At 29.9% G+C, this 15,021-nt stretch overlaps 1 protein-coding gene across 1 annotated transcript in view; it reads right to left on the bottom strand.

Annotated features, from left to right (window-relative positions):
• LOC114327075 (uncharacterized) overlaps positions 1 to 15,021 on the bottom strand; it is a 681,522-nt gene that overhangs the window by 507,435 nt on the left and 159,066 nt on the right. The window contains exon 2 of the mRNA XM_050654246.1: positions 6,459 to 6,499. The gene's annotated coding sequence lies outside the window, so the exon portion shown is untranslated. The remainder of the gene's footprint in view (positions 1 to 6,458; positions 6,500 to 15,021) is intronic.

Raw genomic sequence — 15,021 nt, forward strand, 5'->3', positions numbered from 1 at the left:
AATTTTGGGAACCTAAACAATATAATATTACTTCATCTAATCAAAATAAAGTCTTCAACTAATCAAAACGAAAGATTAAGAGACCACCATTACCAAATTAAATATGGTCCAGACAATAGCAAGGTGCAGGGTGAACTTTTTGCCAAACATAATATTTAATATATACGTATAGAATAGTTTGGATCAAGACATCATAATATCGGCAACTAGTGTTAATATTATTTTTTTAAAATTAATATACATTTAAAAAAACATACTTCTATATTTCATTTATTATACAGGGTGATTGATTAGTGGGAAAGCTCAATAGCTCCGCTATAGTAATAGATAGCAATAAAAGCTAATAACAAAAATTTTAGCCACCTTTGAGCTTCACATTACAAAATTAGTTAGAATGTTACAGGGTGTTCGATAACGCAGTGGCAGACCAAACTTATGTTTTTTTTTTAAATGGAACACCCTATATTTTATTTTATATTCGACATCCTGTTAACTTCTTCATCACAATAATATAAAGGTTTGTTATGTTATACAGGGTATTTACAAAGTTATAACCAATTTTGTATAAAAATCGTAACTCATTGTATAAATCGTGAAAATCGTAAGTTCAACTCCCTGTATAAATAAAAATAAGCACAACAGCAATGGTTTATTCATGCCATATTTTTTTATTTACTGTCAAAATTTTCAAGAATTATTGTCATTGCTAATTTTCTTTATATCAAATACAGGGTGATTCAAAACGCAAGTACATTATTTTCTCAGTAATGTTAAATATAACACCCTGTATTTTATATCATTATTGAAAAGTAACATTATTGTACTTTAATTTTTATATAACATTCCCGATGTCCAAATTTATTAGTTTTCGACATATTTTCATTTTTCAGAGCAAATTATTTTAGGTGTCTAAATTTATTTAAATTTTAAGTAAGCCATGACTGAATTGACAATTGACGATTACTGATTATCAATGCGATAATCAATGTAACAATGTAGCAAATAAAGAAAAAAAATAATTTAGTATTAACACATTTAAAAAAAACACAAACACAAAATGCAACATTTTGTGAAGACAATTAAACACTACTTTTGTATGTAAATGTTACAATGTAACAAATAAAGAACGAAATATAATTTTTCAGCAATACATTTTGCAAAAAAACATGTTTGAAAAAATTAGAAGCTACTTTTAGGAGCAAACACTAGCGATCAACAGGTAGCAATAAACCCGTTCCAAGATGGCGGCTTTAATTTTGAATATTTTGTCGAGATATTTGGCACACATATTCGTAATATAATAAAGAATGGCGGTACTGAGCCCAATTTCAGAAATATGTTAGTATGTGGAAATTACTCTATAACTAAATAAAATATTGAAAAAAGGAGCCTGTACCGCCATTAAGACAGACAAAAAAATACACTTTCTTCAAATAAATTTTTTTATCCCTTGCCTAGATTTTGTGTCACATTGGAACTACTAAAAATCGATTTTTTTATAACAAGAAATCGAACGTCACTGACTTACAACATTTCGCGCCTATGTGTATAAAAATTATTGATTTTGATAGTATAAACGTCACTGTCAGTGTCGAATTACCGACGCACTGTTGCCTCACTTTTGAAAGTTCGCAGAACTTTCGCAATCTTAGACCACGTTTGTTGCTACCTGTTGATCGCTACTGTGTGCTCTTAATAACATATTTTTAATATTTAATTACATAAGGTGTTCAAAATTACCTCCTAACACATTTATGCACGACTAAAAACGATCATCGAATGAGCTACTTACTCTACGAAGAATTTGTAAATTAACACATCGAAATACACTTTGTATTCTATTTTTCATCAATCCCTTGTTGTTGGAGGTATTTTATAAACGGAGGTATTAACGTAACCCCAAAAAAATCAGGCCAGTTTATTAAATTCTGGTCATTTGGGTGGCCACGCTACTGGTCCATTGAAAAATGAAAATATCTCGAAAACTAATAAATTTAGACATAGGGAATGTTATCTAAAAATTAAAATACGGTAATGCTACTTTTCAATAGTGATATAAAATACAGAGTGTTCCATTTAAAATTACTGATAAAATAATGTACTTGCGTTTTGACTCACCCTGTATTTGATATAAAGAAAATTAGCAATATCAATCATTCTTGAAAATTCTGACAATACCTAAAAAATACGGCATTAACAAATCATTGCTGTTTTGCTTATTGTTATTTATACAGGGAGTTGAACTTGTTACGATTTTCATATAAAATTAGTTATAACTTTGTAAATACCCTATATAACGTAACAAACCTTTATATTTTTGTGATGGAAAAGTTAACAGGATTCCGAATTTAAAATAAAATATAGTGTGTTCCATTTAAAAAAACATAAGTTTGGTCTGCCACTGTGTTATCGAATACCCTGTAACATTCTAACTAATTTTGTAATATGAAGCTCAAATATGGCTAAAATTTTTGTTATTAACTTTTATTGCTATTAGGGGAGTGCAACTAGAACGAGAAGATACAATGTTTCGGAAAAAATCAAACAAGGTTATATTTTTCTAAAACTTTTTTTGTTAGTTTAAAAATATGTTAAAGTAAAAAGTTCTACTCACAAATTTCGCCGCTAATTGTTTATTAATTGTTTAAACAATAACAATTGTTTTGTATAAATAATGTTAAGAATATGGGTGAATTCAACATTTTATTTTGATAAAAAAATGTTTTTATTTTAGTTTTGATTATGCTGAACCCGAATCAGACATTACAATTTGCAAATTCAAAATGGCGGATTCAAAATGGCGGATTTTTTCCTAAAATTCCTTAAAAAGCAGTTGTAAAATCCGAATTTTTGTTATAAAACGTGTTTGTTTACATATATGTGGATATTTTTGAGAGGTTGCTGAACCTGAATCAAATTTTGATAATTTAAATTATAAAATGGCAGATCCAAAATGGCGGATAACTTAAAAAATAGTTGTAAAATCATAATTTCTTTACAAAATGTATTTATTTCTACATATATTTATTTTTGAGAGCTTTGATAAACCTAACTTAAATGTTAACATTATAAACTATAAAATGGCGGATCCAAAATGCGGATTTTCTAAAAAGAACATAAAAAAGAACATTTTTCTAAAACATTTATTGTCTTTATTTTTAACAGGTTGTTGAATCTGAATTAAAGATAAAAATTTAAATTTCAAAATGGCGGATCCAAAATGGCGGATATTTAAATGAAAAACAAGTAGAATCCAATCAAACAAATACGGAATTTCATTCTTAAAAAAAAAGATCAACAAATAATTTTCACAAAAATATTAAAAACTAAAATGTATTAGAAAGAAAGAACCAATTATTCAAAATCTATCTCTTCAATATTCAAAAAATTGTTGCAATGGAATCATAAATAAAAAGTTATTCTTAGTAAAAAGCTCTGCATATTCTAAAACTTTAAATGCAATCATAAAATATCAATTTTGTACAAGATATGTCAATAAATAAAAATTTCAGTTAGGAGTAAAATACCTATATTTTTCATAATACTGAAAATTGTTATTATGGAAAGTTGTTCAGAATTAAAAACGATGTGTCAATATGCAATTACACTTTTATGCAATTTTTTTACATAATACCTCGTATAATATTGATAAAATATAATATTTTATATTTGCATATTAAGTGTTAGACCATGCACAGCTATTTATGACGAATAACTTTCTTCATAAAATTAATAATAAATCAGTTATCATAAATAATAAGTGAAAATTTAATGATGTTTGGTATAATTAATTTGAAACAATATTAAAAAAAAACAAATTTTCGATTAGAAGGATATAATTACATATTGGAACATACTTTTTAATTCCAAACAACTTTTCTTTATAAAAATTTTCGATATTGTGAAATATAAAGGTACTTTACTCTTGAGTGAAATTCATATTTTTTGACATACCTCGTACAAAATTAACAAAATTTGATATTTAATGGTTGCATCTTATGTTATATACGATGCAGAGTATTTTATAAAGAATAACTTTTTTTCGTAAAACTGATATTAAAAAAGTTATCAATAGGTTCCAAGTTACGCAGACATACTGTATAAGAGCTAAAAAAAAAATTTTGTTTTTGAACATTTATTATTTTTGAAGCTTATTATTAAATTAATTTTAGGTAAGTTTTACAGAAAAAAGTTTTGATCACTCTGTATATACATTTTTTCAGCTGGTAATTTTCGGTTTTTGTATTACATTTTTGTTATCTTTCTTAGTTTTCTCAAAAAGAAATTGTTTATTTCATTTTTAATCTAAAATAATTCAGTGTTTTTTAAAGATTACATCCTAGGTTTTAAAAAAATTGTATTAGATTTATTCAAACTTGAGTAATACCGTCTTAAAGTGGTGGGAATTCTGTAGAACTACTAAGTTTTCAAAAATTACATTTTTTGAGACAGCGAATTATTTGAATTAAATTTTTGAGATTTTTTTTTAATGAAACATCGTTTAGTAAGATGATTGAGAGGTAAGTTGTGCAAATTTGAGAGCTTTGTAAGTAAAATTGTATTAGTTACACATTTTTAAATCATTTTTAAACAAAATTCATGTAAGTCTCACTTTCCGCCCACACCGTACTTATGTCCATACATTTTATTTCTTTTTATTACAACCATAAGATAGCTTATTTTATCATCTTTCATGTCAAATTTGTAAAATTTCTTTTGATCCATTAGTTAAAGAATTACATTTAAAAAACTCAACCGTGCCCTTCTTCCAACGCTAGGTTACATTGCGCCAATGTGTGTGAGAAGGGTGACTTTAGCGTTATAAATAAAAAATTACAGAAGCTAGAGATTTAATTTTAGAAAAATCTTTATATAAGGTTTTTTTTGTAAAATTTTCTGAATTTTTCAATGGTCAAGTCAGTTTTTTTCTAAAAATTATATTTTCGGAGTTATTTAAAAAACATCTAACTTCGCTGTTCATTTGTTTAATAAAAAATGAAGCACCCACTTCACGAGTAGAACTTTTTGATATGTTGTTTATTAAACATTTCTTAATGAAATTACAAAAAGTTTTATCTTGTTTGATTTTTTCCGAAGTGAAAATCTAAATGCACTCCCCTATATATATTATAGCGGATCTATTGAGCCTTACCCCACTAATCAATCACCCTGTAGTACTGCATTATTGTTTTACAATTTTTGTTTGATATATTGTTTTCACCCAATTTTAAAAAAATGTGAAAACTTTGAATTATCCACCTCTGTCTATCCGTCCGTCTGTCTGTCTGTCTGTCTGTGAACACAACTCCTCCGTCATTATACCAGGTAGAATGACAAATTAGGGGTCAAATGAAAGCTTATGATCCAAGGATGGAACCAAAGGTGAGAAATTTGACCTAGGCTGTCTGTCCGTCTGTCCGTCCGATCCCGAATATAACTTCTCCGTCATTATATCAGGTAGAATGACAAATGAGGTGTCAAATGAATGATTATAATTCAAGGATGGTACTAAGGGTGAGAAATTTGACACAGGCTATCTGTCCGTCCGATCACGAATATAACTTCTCCGGCACTATACCAGATAGAATGACAAATGAGGTGTCGAATGAAAGCTTATAATCCAAGGATGGTACTAAAGGTGAGAAATTTGACCTAGGACTTCCGGTTTTAGAAATTCGACTAGAAGTACTGTTTTAAAATCACCGGAATAGTACAAGTGATATATTATTCGACGCGCCTTCGCAAGAATAGAACAAATATATACTTCCGGTTTCATGACTGTCTGTCTGTCTGTTTGTCCATCCGCGAATACAACTCCTCGGTTATTAATACAGGTAGAATGACAAATGACGCATCGAATGAAAGCTTGTAACCCAAGGATGGTATTAAAGATGAGAAATTTGACCTCGGACTTCCGGTTTTAGAGTTGCAACCGTAAGTACTGTTTTAAAGTGACCGAAATAGTATAAGCGATATATCATTCGACGTGCCTTAACAAGATGAGAACAAATGTAAAATTTCTAACCAGAAGTGCCATATTATAGTCGCAGAAATAGTACAATGTAACAAATCAATTTAAGAGTGTTGCAAAGTTGAGTTTGAATCTTTAGTTCCGGTTTTGAAGTCATTTCTGTTTAAACAATGATGACACAAAGTTTAGTAAAAATGACTCAAAATTAGTAAAATCGTATATCAATCGACGCAAAGGTTCAAATATCGACTTTCAGTACTACTTTTCGATTACTTTGGGTGAAAACCTAGGACTTACGAAGTCCAATTACTTTTAAATTGTGACTTTATAATAATTATTGGTTGGTATTAGTTTTATAATGATATTTTTATTTGTTTTTGGACATAACAGGAGCTCTCTAAACTGCCCTTTTTGGTTTATATTAGATAATAATAATAATAGATACGAGATTACATTTAAATATAATGTAGTTATTAAAAGAACTTACGGTTTATCTTGTGATCAACGTAGCGTTTAATCTGATGCTTTCTGAAACAAATTAAAAGAAAAACTGTGTTAAATATAGATGAAGTAGTACAAAAATAATTTTGTGCAGGTAAAAAATGTGCAGGTGACAACTTAGAAAATGAAAGAAGTTTACTGTACAGTTTTTCATAAACTATTAATATTTTGTCCTAGTAGGAATGTCACTAAATATGTAAGAGAACTTATGCTGCATATTTCACTTTACTATTTATGGCATATTTTATATTCATTTTCTACTAAAATATTATGTTAGTGGGTTTCATACATTTTTATGTATAACTTTGCTGGTAAATATTTTGAGCTGTTTGAATTAAATACAGCTTAGTTTATTATTTGGTTTATATGATAATAAAAATATAAGTCTTCTTTCTTTTAGTACAAGATCTGAAAAGAAATAATATAAGAAAAAACAAGCAAATGCAGAAAACAAGTGATAAGAGAAAATGAAGAGTGTTAAAAAAGTTTCCACGGAACGCAATAATCGTGCTGACCAATTTAATGAATGTTTCATTTAGACTGAGATATCTCGCGAAGCTCTGGAAATTGCCAGAAGTTATTAAGATCGCGAAATTAGGAAATTCTCCTAACGATTCATCACCCTATATAGGGTGAGGCAGATAACTGGCCTATTAGAAATATTTAGAGAACTAAAGACAACAGAATCATGAAAATTGGAATGAAGGGGTTTTGAAGGGTGATCTATTTAATGAAAATATTTTCATCAATTTGCCACTTCCGGTTATACCGGAAGTTGCTTAAAATTTCGTTTCTTTAAATGGGACACCCTGTATATTTTTACATTTTTAGATTCTACTCGATGTCTTCTTTCTTAAAATATGCGGTTTTGTAATGTTATACAGGGTAGTTTAAGAGCTAATTCCGTTTTTTTATTAATTTCGTAGCAACTTTCACACCCAGTAGAATTGTAGTAGTTGAATATCAAAAACTCTATTTATGTTAAAATGATTTTTAATATAGTCTACTATTGTTAAAAATTATTAGTATAGCTAAATGTTAAATTTTAGTATACAGGGTTGGTCGAAACTCGGAATGAAGATTTTCTGAATTTTCTTAAATGAAACATCCTGTATTTTAGTATTGCAATGAAAAGACATTTTATGGTACTTTTTTATTTCTTAAGCATTCCCTATACCTAAATGCTTTCATTTGTGCTTAATTGTTAATCGCGCCAAGAATGTTAACTAGGTACGTAGGTATTTTGATAGGTCAACCATTATTGGCAATTTTAAAGATCAGTCTAGATTAATATGTATTTATTTCCGAAAAATTATTTGTGATTGAATATTTTCACGGCCAACCTAATAAAATTTCACGTATTTTTTGTTGAAATTAATGTTTGGTTTGGATCACCAATAACTCACAAATTAAAGCAGTTAGGTATAGGAAATGCTTAAGAAATAAAAAAGTAGCATAAAATATCATTTCATTACAATAATAAAATATAGGGTGTTCCATTTAAGAAAACTCAGAAAATACTCTTTCCGAGTTTCGACCAACCCTGTATAGTACAATTCAACATTATCTATACTAACAATTTTTAGCAATAGTAGACTATATTAAAAATCATTTGAACATAAATAGAGTTTTTGATGTCAAACTACTACAATTCTACAGGGTGTGAATGTTGCTAGGAAATTAAGAAAAGAAACGTAATTATCTCTTAAACTACCCTGTATAACATTACAAAACCTCATATTTTAAGAAAGAAGACATCCAGGAGAATCCAAAAATGTAAAAATATACAGGATGTTCCATTTAAAAAAACGAAGTTATAAGCCACTTCCGGTATAACCGGAAGTAGCAAATCGATGAAAATATTTTCATTAAAGAGACCACTCTTCAAAACCCTTTCATTCCAATTTTCATGATTCTGTTTCTTTTAGTTCTCGAGATATTTCTAATAGGACTTTTATCTGCCTCACCCTGTATAGACCAGTCTCCCTACCCCCGATGATATCAAAATTGTCTGAAAATCTCCTACTGAAACGCAGAAACCAACAATAGGCCGAAAAGACCTGGCACCAAACCATAATGTATTATACAGGGTGTTTGGTAGGTCGATGGAATTTTTTAAGGGATAATAGGGGACCGCATTTGCAACATTTTTTGCTAATAATATATCGCTCAAACTGTTAAGGTTTCCGAAATAAAGTTAAATTTGTCAATATTCGAAAATAAGGCTGCTCGTCTATTTTATTTTTAAAAATAATTATCTAAGCGAGATACTTCCCTGACATACAAAATGTCTTACGTATTACTTGCTCAGATTGCAAAAACCCTTCGTTGTTAATGCAACTCCAAACACAATTCGAATGTTAAAACAGTAAAACGCACCTTTCATACGCATACAATAATCATGTTTATAAACCAAAATAAACCACTTCATAGCACGTAGATTGTTTGTTAGCATAGCAGGTAGATTGTTTTTTGTTTGTTATGCGTTCGGAGAATGACGATAGCTGATGGAAATTGTATGCGAAGAGTCAGTGTTGTAGGTTTACATTTTTATTCCATTCGTAAAACAGGGAGGTAGTACGCCTAGATAATTTTTAAAGGTGAAATAGACGGTTGTCAAATATTGACAAATTTAACTTTATTTCGGAAACCTTAACAGTTTGAGCGATACATTATTAGCAAAAAATGTTGCAAATGGCGTCCCCTATTATCCCTTAAAAAATTTCCATCGACCTACCAAACACCCTGTATATTATACAGTTGTAATTTTTTGTAGTTGAAACTGTATCGGAAAATTAAGTAGTGGTTTTGTCAAAATAAACATCGTTTTCTTTGATTCTAGAACAGCTAGTTACTGAGCTATCATCCCACGCATTTTTTTTTAATTTTTCGAGACCACTAGGACCTTTTCACCAAACCCTCCTTTATGTTACTTGTTGCTCGGCCTATAAAAAAACGCCAATCTAGTTGCCGTAGACTGCAAAATAGCGAATGAGGGTTTCGAACGTTTAGCTCTATCGAATTCAGGAAAAAGCGTACACAACATTACGAAATTTTATTTATGTGGGTTGTGTGATGCTTTTTGTGTGCGATGTTTTGTCTATGTGTACTTTTGCGTTTGTTTCGGAAGACTACATGCCGAAGTGCCATATTTAAAGCCTACTTTTTTTCTATGAAGTGATGTTTGAATCAGTTTATTTTTTTAAACATAAAAATAAAAAACGTTCATAAAAACCTGATGTATTTATGTATGTTACTGCAAAATTTTTAGGGGACAACTTTTTTTCTTTAGTATTTGTTTGGAAAAACATTAATTTAGAAAGTACAGCCGCTACGTTCATTTATTAAGGCTACTAAATTAAGAGTAACCCAAAGAGCAATGGAAACGGCAATACTGGGGAGAACAAGAAGATATACACTGCGGTGCAAAAAAATCCATCCACTAAAAATATAACTTTAAATTTAACTTTATTAAAAGCAGCATAAAAATGTAGTTCAAAATGGCGACAATTTTTTACCTTTTGCCATCTATTGGCATTTCTCGAAAGCTGTAGAACGTGCACTGACATGAACGTGCAATGAGAAATGCATTCCAAACAAAACCGAGGTTCACCGATGAACCTGGTTCAACCGAACCATAGATTACCGCAGGTATGAGAAATCGACCCTTAGAATGTTAAGATCTCAGGTAAATAGTACCTAGAAACATTGATTAAAAACTTCCCAGCTAATGCTAGAAATAAACGGACAGGCCGTGCATAATTACATCTTAATGGTTTTCGGGATTTCCATTGCAGAGTAAACTGACGAAAATATGTAAATATATGTATTTACCACTTAAATATGCACTTTCTTCAAAAAATCTATAAATTTGTATGCAACATATTGTAAAAATATGTAACTTACATATAATCCGCGGCTCATTTATTATGCTAAAGCAACTAGCAAGATCAAATCTTGATCCGGTTCTGAAGTACGCACGCATTCCAGATTTGCTGTAGTCGTCGATTCAATGTGACTAATTTAGAGTGACAGTATGTATTTCGTTGCTAATCTTTCAAGATATGTATGTATCAGCGCTGTCAGCTCAAATAAGTCATATTATATCATATAAAAGGATATATTAGTGTTCTTAGTAAATGTATTATTTATTATAATTTTTGTGTCTTTGGATTTGTCTTCCTAGGGAATAAGATATTTTATAATAATAGTAAGTATATTTAAAGTATTTTTGTACACTTCACTTGGTCTATTAAAGGGTACCCCCCGTTAAGATAGGCAAAATGCCCTCACTCCCAGAATTCAATTTTTTTAATTTTTTTACGTTTTATGCAATTAAAAAATGAGATAACGCGGATTTTTAGCTCGCCACCCCCCTTACCCCTCCCCACACAGCCAAAAAGGTAGATTTTTAGATTTAATTTTTTTTAGTTGCGTTGCAATTGATTTAAAAATTTCAAAAAATTCATTTATGTATCTAAGACTTTTACAAAACATGTCCATTTTTTATGGACCCGTAGGTCGAATGTACATAACCTCAAAAAAATTTTTAACTTTTTTAAAGCTTATAACTTTTTCTTGGAGGGGGCTGCAGGTCCAATTTTTTTTTTGAATTTCGTGTATTTTATCAAAAGCTATCTCTATGATTTTTTTTAGATTTTTCCGTCACCTGCGCCATCTTGAAAAATCCGGAAAACTGTTTTTAGGGGGTTTTTGGGGATTTTCTCCATTTTATAGACTGCAACATAGATCAACTCAAGGTTTTGTTAATAGATTATGTATAATTTGAAATAACTGAGTATTTTAGGACTATCAAAAATTGGGCATAACACGATTAAACCCCACAAAAACCATGTTTTTTTAAGTTATGTAAGGGTTTTTGCCGGCTTAATGATATTTTTTGAGATCAATACAGCCTAAATATTTTTTTTTTCATTTTTTTACTTTATACGTGATTAAAAAATAAGACTCATCGCATTTTTAGCCCACCACCCTCTCCCCCTGCCTCCACAAAAACCTCAATTCTTCTATTTTTTTTTATTTAGTTAAGTTGCAATTAATTTAAAAATTTTATGAGGCTTCTACAAAACATATCTATTTTTTATAGACCCATAGGTCAAGTGTACACATACCTTAAAATTCCTTTTTTATTTTTTTAAGACGTATTTTTGACTTCGATCGATACTTGTTTTATCGATGTTTTTTTAAAACGTCCAATGAATTGTACATCTCTCTCCCGGACGGCCGCCTCAATACGTGTTTAGCGCTCATTTTTAATTATTAAAATTAATAGTTAGTAATAAAATAATGACAAAAATTTCTTGTAGGGGGGCTTTAAACTTTGATTTGGTCACTTTCTGACTTTCCTAATAATAATTTTTAATCGAGTTATTAAGCCTTGAAAATGGCCATTTTCTTGTTTTTCAAATTTTAAATCGCGTGTAACTCAAAAAAAGTCAATTTTAGAGCAAGATGGCAAGAGACCTTTTTTCATCAGGTTGATCCAGAAAATCTAAAACAGATTTGTCCGAAGTAAAAAAATTCATTTTTTGAATTCGTTTAAAAAATTGTTTAAACAATTTTCCGACCGCGGTACAGCGGTACCTTGCGAATTTGTTTAAAGGACCTGTTTTTGAGTAAGTTTTTGCAAAAAAACGAATCGGAATAATTTACCTAACGGGGACAAACATACATCGTGGACTATTTGCATTATGAGCTAAATGTAGATGGGTTGGAAAACATTAAACGATAGATATCTATGTCTTGTATATATTTTGTAGATGCGAGTTGCGCAAACGGAAACATAACCATAGGCTGTTCTGTTGTTCGCATGTAGCTCCCATAATATAATATTTATGGCATGGAAGATATTCTACAAAAATCATCAAGCCAGCAGAATATCTTGCAAAACTCTTTGACAATACAGATGTTATACCTGTAATAGACGAAGACAGCGATGAAGACTTTAGAACTGTTAAGTGTAATACCAACGAATATAACTCTCCGAATACTCTATGAATATACTTATACGGAGCTATATATTCTTTGGTAATATTTTACTCATTCTTTTTATGGTGTTTTATGTGGCAGTAAACGTGAAGCAAAATTACATTATAGGCAGAGATACATATTGGTTATGTAGATGGTATGTACTGTACACGCACATGTTTGAATAATTAGAATATGTATAATGTAAGGTAATATTAGGGTACCTACTAAATACAAACTAATGAACAAAGAACAAAATGTTTTGATTCACAAAACTACAAGAAGTATGATATATTAAAATGTACATTTTGTAATTTATAATTTAATAATTATTAACTATTCTAAATGGGAAATAAGCCACAATTTAATTAAAAAATGATTTTATTAACGTTTCGACGTCCACCACGGACGTCTTTGTCAAAATACAAAATATTAATAAATTAAACAAAAATGTTGCTTGGTAAAAAAATCTTATCTTAAAAATATCTAATAATTTAATTTAATCTGACTTATTTATATAGATCGCCCCAAACCGTTTTTTCAGTGTGTCACAGATTATCGAATTCTCTCTAACGCATTAGAGATGGAAAATAAAATCATTTTTAGTTAAATTCTGGCTTATTTCCCATTTAGAATAGTTAATTACAAAAATGCCACAAAGAAATAGCTTTAGAACACCATTTGCGATTTAATTGCAAAGCCAACTTAAAAAAAAATAAAATCGAAAAATTTACGTTTTTGGCTGTGGGGGCGGGGTAATAGGGGAAGTGGGCTAAAATTGCGGTGAGTCCTAATTTTTTAATCACATAGAACGTAAAAAAATAAAAAAAAATATTCAGGCTGTATCGACCTCAAAAAATATGATTAGACCCGCAAAAACCCTTACAAAACTTTAAATAAATAAAAAATAAAAGAATTGACGTTTTTGTGGGGGCAGGGGAGGAAGTGGTGGGCTAAAAATTCGATGAGTCTTATTTTTTAATCACATATAACGTAAAAAAATGAAAAAAAAAATATTAAGGTTGTATCGATCTCAAAAAATATCATTAAGCCCGCAAAAACCCTTATATAACTTAAAAAAAAACATGGTTTTTGGGGGGTTTAAAGTGTTTGGCCCTATTTTTGATTGTCTTAAAATACTCAGTTATTTCAATTTATGCATAATCTATTAACAAAATTTTGAGTTGATCTATATTGCAGTCTATAAAATGGAGAAAATCCCCAAAAACCCCCTAAATAAATAGTTTTCCAGATTTTTCAAAATGGCGCAGGTGACGGAAAAATCTAAAAAAAATCATGGACATAGCTTTTGATAAAATACATAAAATGCAGAAAAAATTGGACCTGCAGCCCCCTCCAAGAAAAAGTTATAAGCTTTAAAAAAGTAAAAAAAAATTTTGAGGTTATGTACACTCGACCTACAGGTCCATAAAAAATGGATATGTTTTGTAGATATCTCAGATATATGTGTGAATTTTTTTAAATTTTTAAATCAATTGGAACCCAACTAAATTAAAAAAAAAATAAATTTAAAAATCTACTTTTTTGGTTGTGGGGAGGGGTAAGCGGGGTGGCGAGCTAAAAATCCACGTTATCTCATTTTTTAATTGCATAGAACGTAAAAAAATTAAAAAAATTGAATTCTGGGAGTGAGGGCATTTTGCCTATCTTAACGGTCAGTATGTATGAGAAATCTTGTAACCTGTCAAAGCAAAAGGTATATAGCTCAGTGGTATTCATATTCTTTTTTTTTATATTTTTGGTATCGTCTTACTAAAAATTTTTTAAAAGTGGTAGATAAAGAAAGTTTGTTTAATATTTAAATAAAATACAAATAACCTGTTAAGTATATTAATTTCGTTGAAATCATAATAATAGAAGTATAACTTCTTACGTGCATACAAAGTACACACACATTCTTTTTTTTTAACCGAGTTGCTACTTCTCTTTTTATTAAGGATATTATATTTTCTATGAGTCAGTCAACGAAATTTTAATACCCATGTCCTTTATATAATTTCAAACAATAAAAAACTTGTGGTAATTCAACTTTATTCCCTGCAGTCAAGGGAAAACTAGTTCTAAACTTGGAGCCGCAGCCAAGTGCAAACCGGGCCCAGTTCCTTGCTGAGGAACTTTTGGGTTAAAATACGGTCACAATCAAAGTTAGAGAAGCACCGACAACATGGAAACCGCATCCCACACATCCACATCCACATCGTACGATGCGATTATTCGCAAATTGAAAGTTACTGCTCGTGGTCTACGGCCTTTTCGGATACTTCCACATTTTTATACTGACTTCAAGGACGTGGCGACATTTTTTATTTAGGGCGAACTATTGCTTTTTAAGCCATTATTCTTGCGCTCGAGGTTGAGAAAGAGCGGGCTGTTTACTTCGGGGAGTATTTGTTTTTTAGGAAGAGCCAAAATTGCTGTGTTTTATTAAAAGGACTTGGAATGCAAGGCTTGATTGTGATATATTTTTATAACAAGCAACTTTATAATAAGCAACATTTCGACGTTGCAGTCATAAATTTAAATGGGAGGATAAGAGAAAC

The sequence above is a fragment of the Diabrotica virgifera genome, chromosome 6 (genome assembly GCF_917563875.1).
Source record: "Diabrotica virgifera virgifera chromosome 6, PGI_DIABVI_V3a".
NCBI classification, from domain to species: Eukaryota; Metazoa; Arthropoda; class Insecta; order Coleoptera; family Chrysomelidae; genus Diabrotica; species Diabrotica virgifera.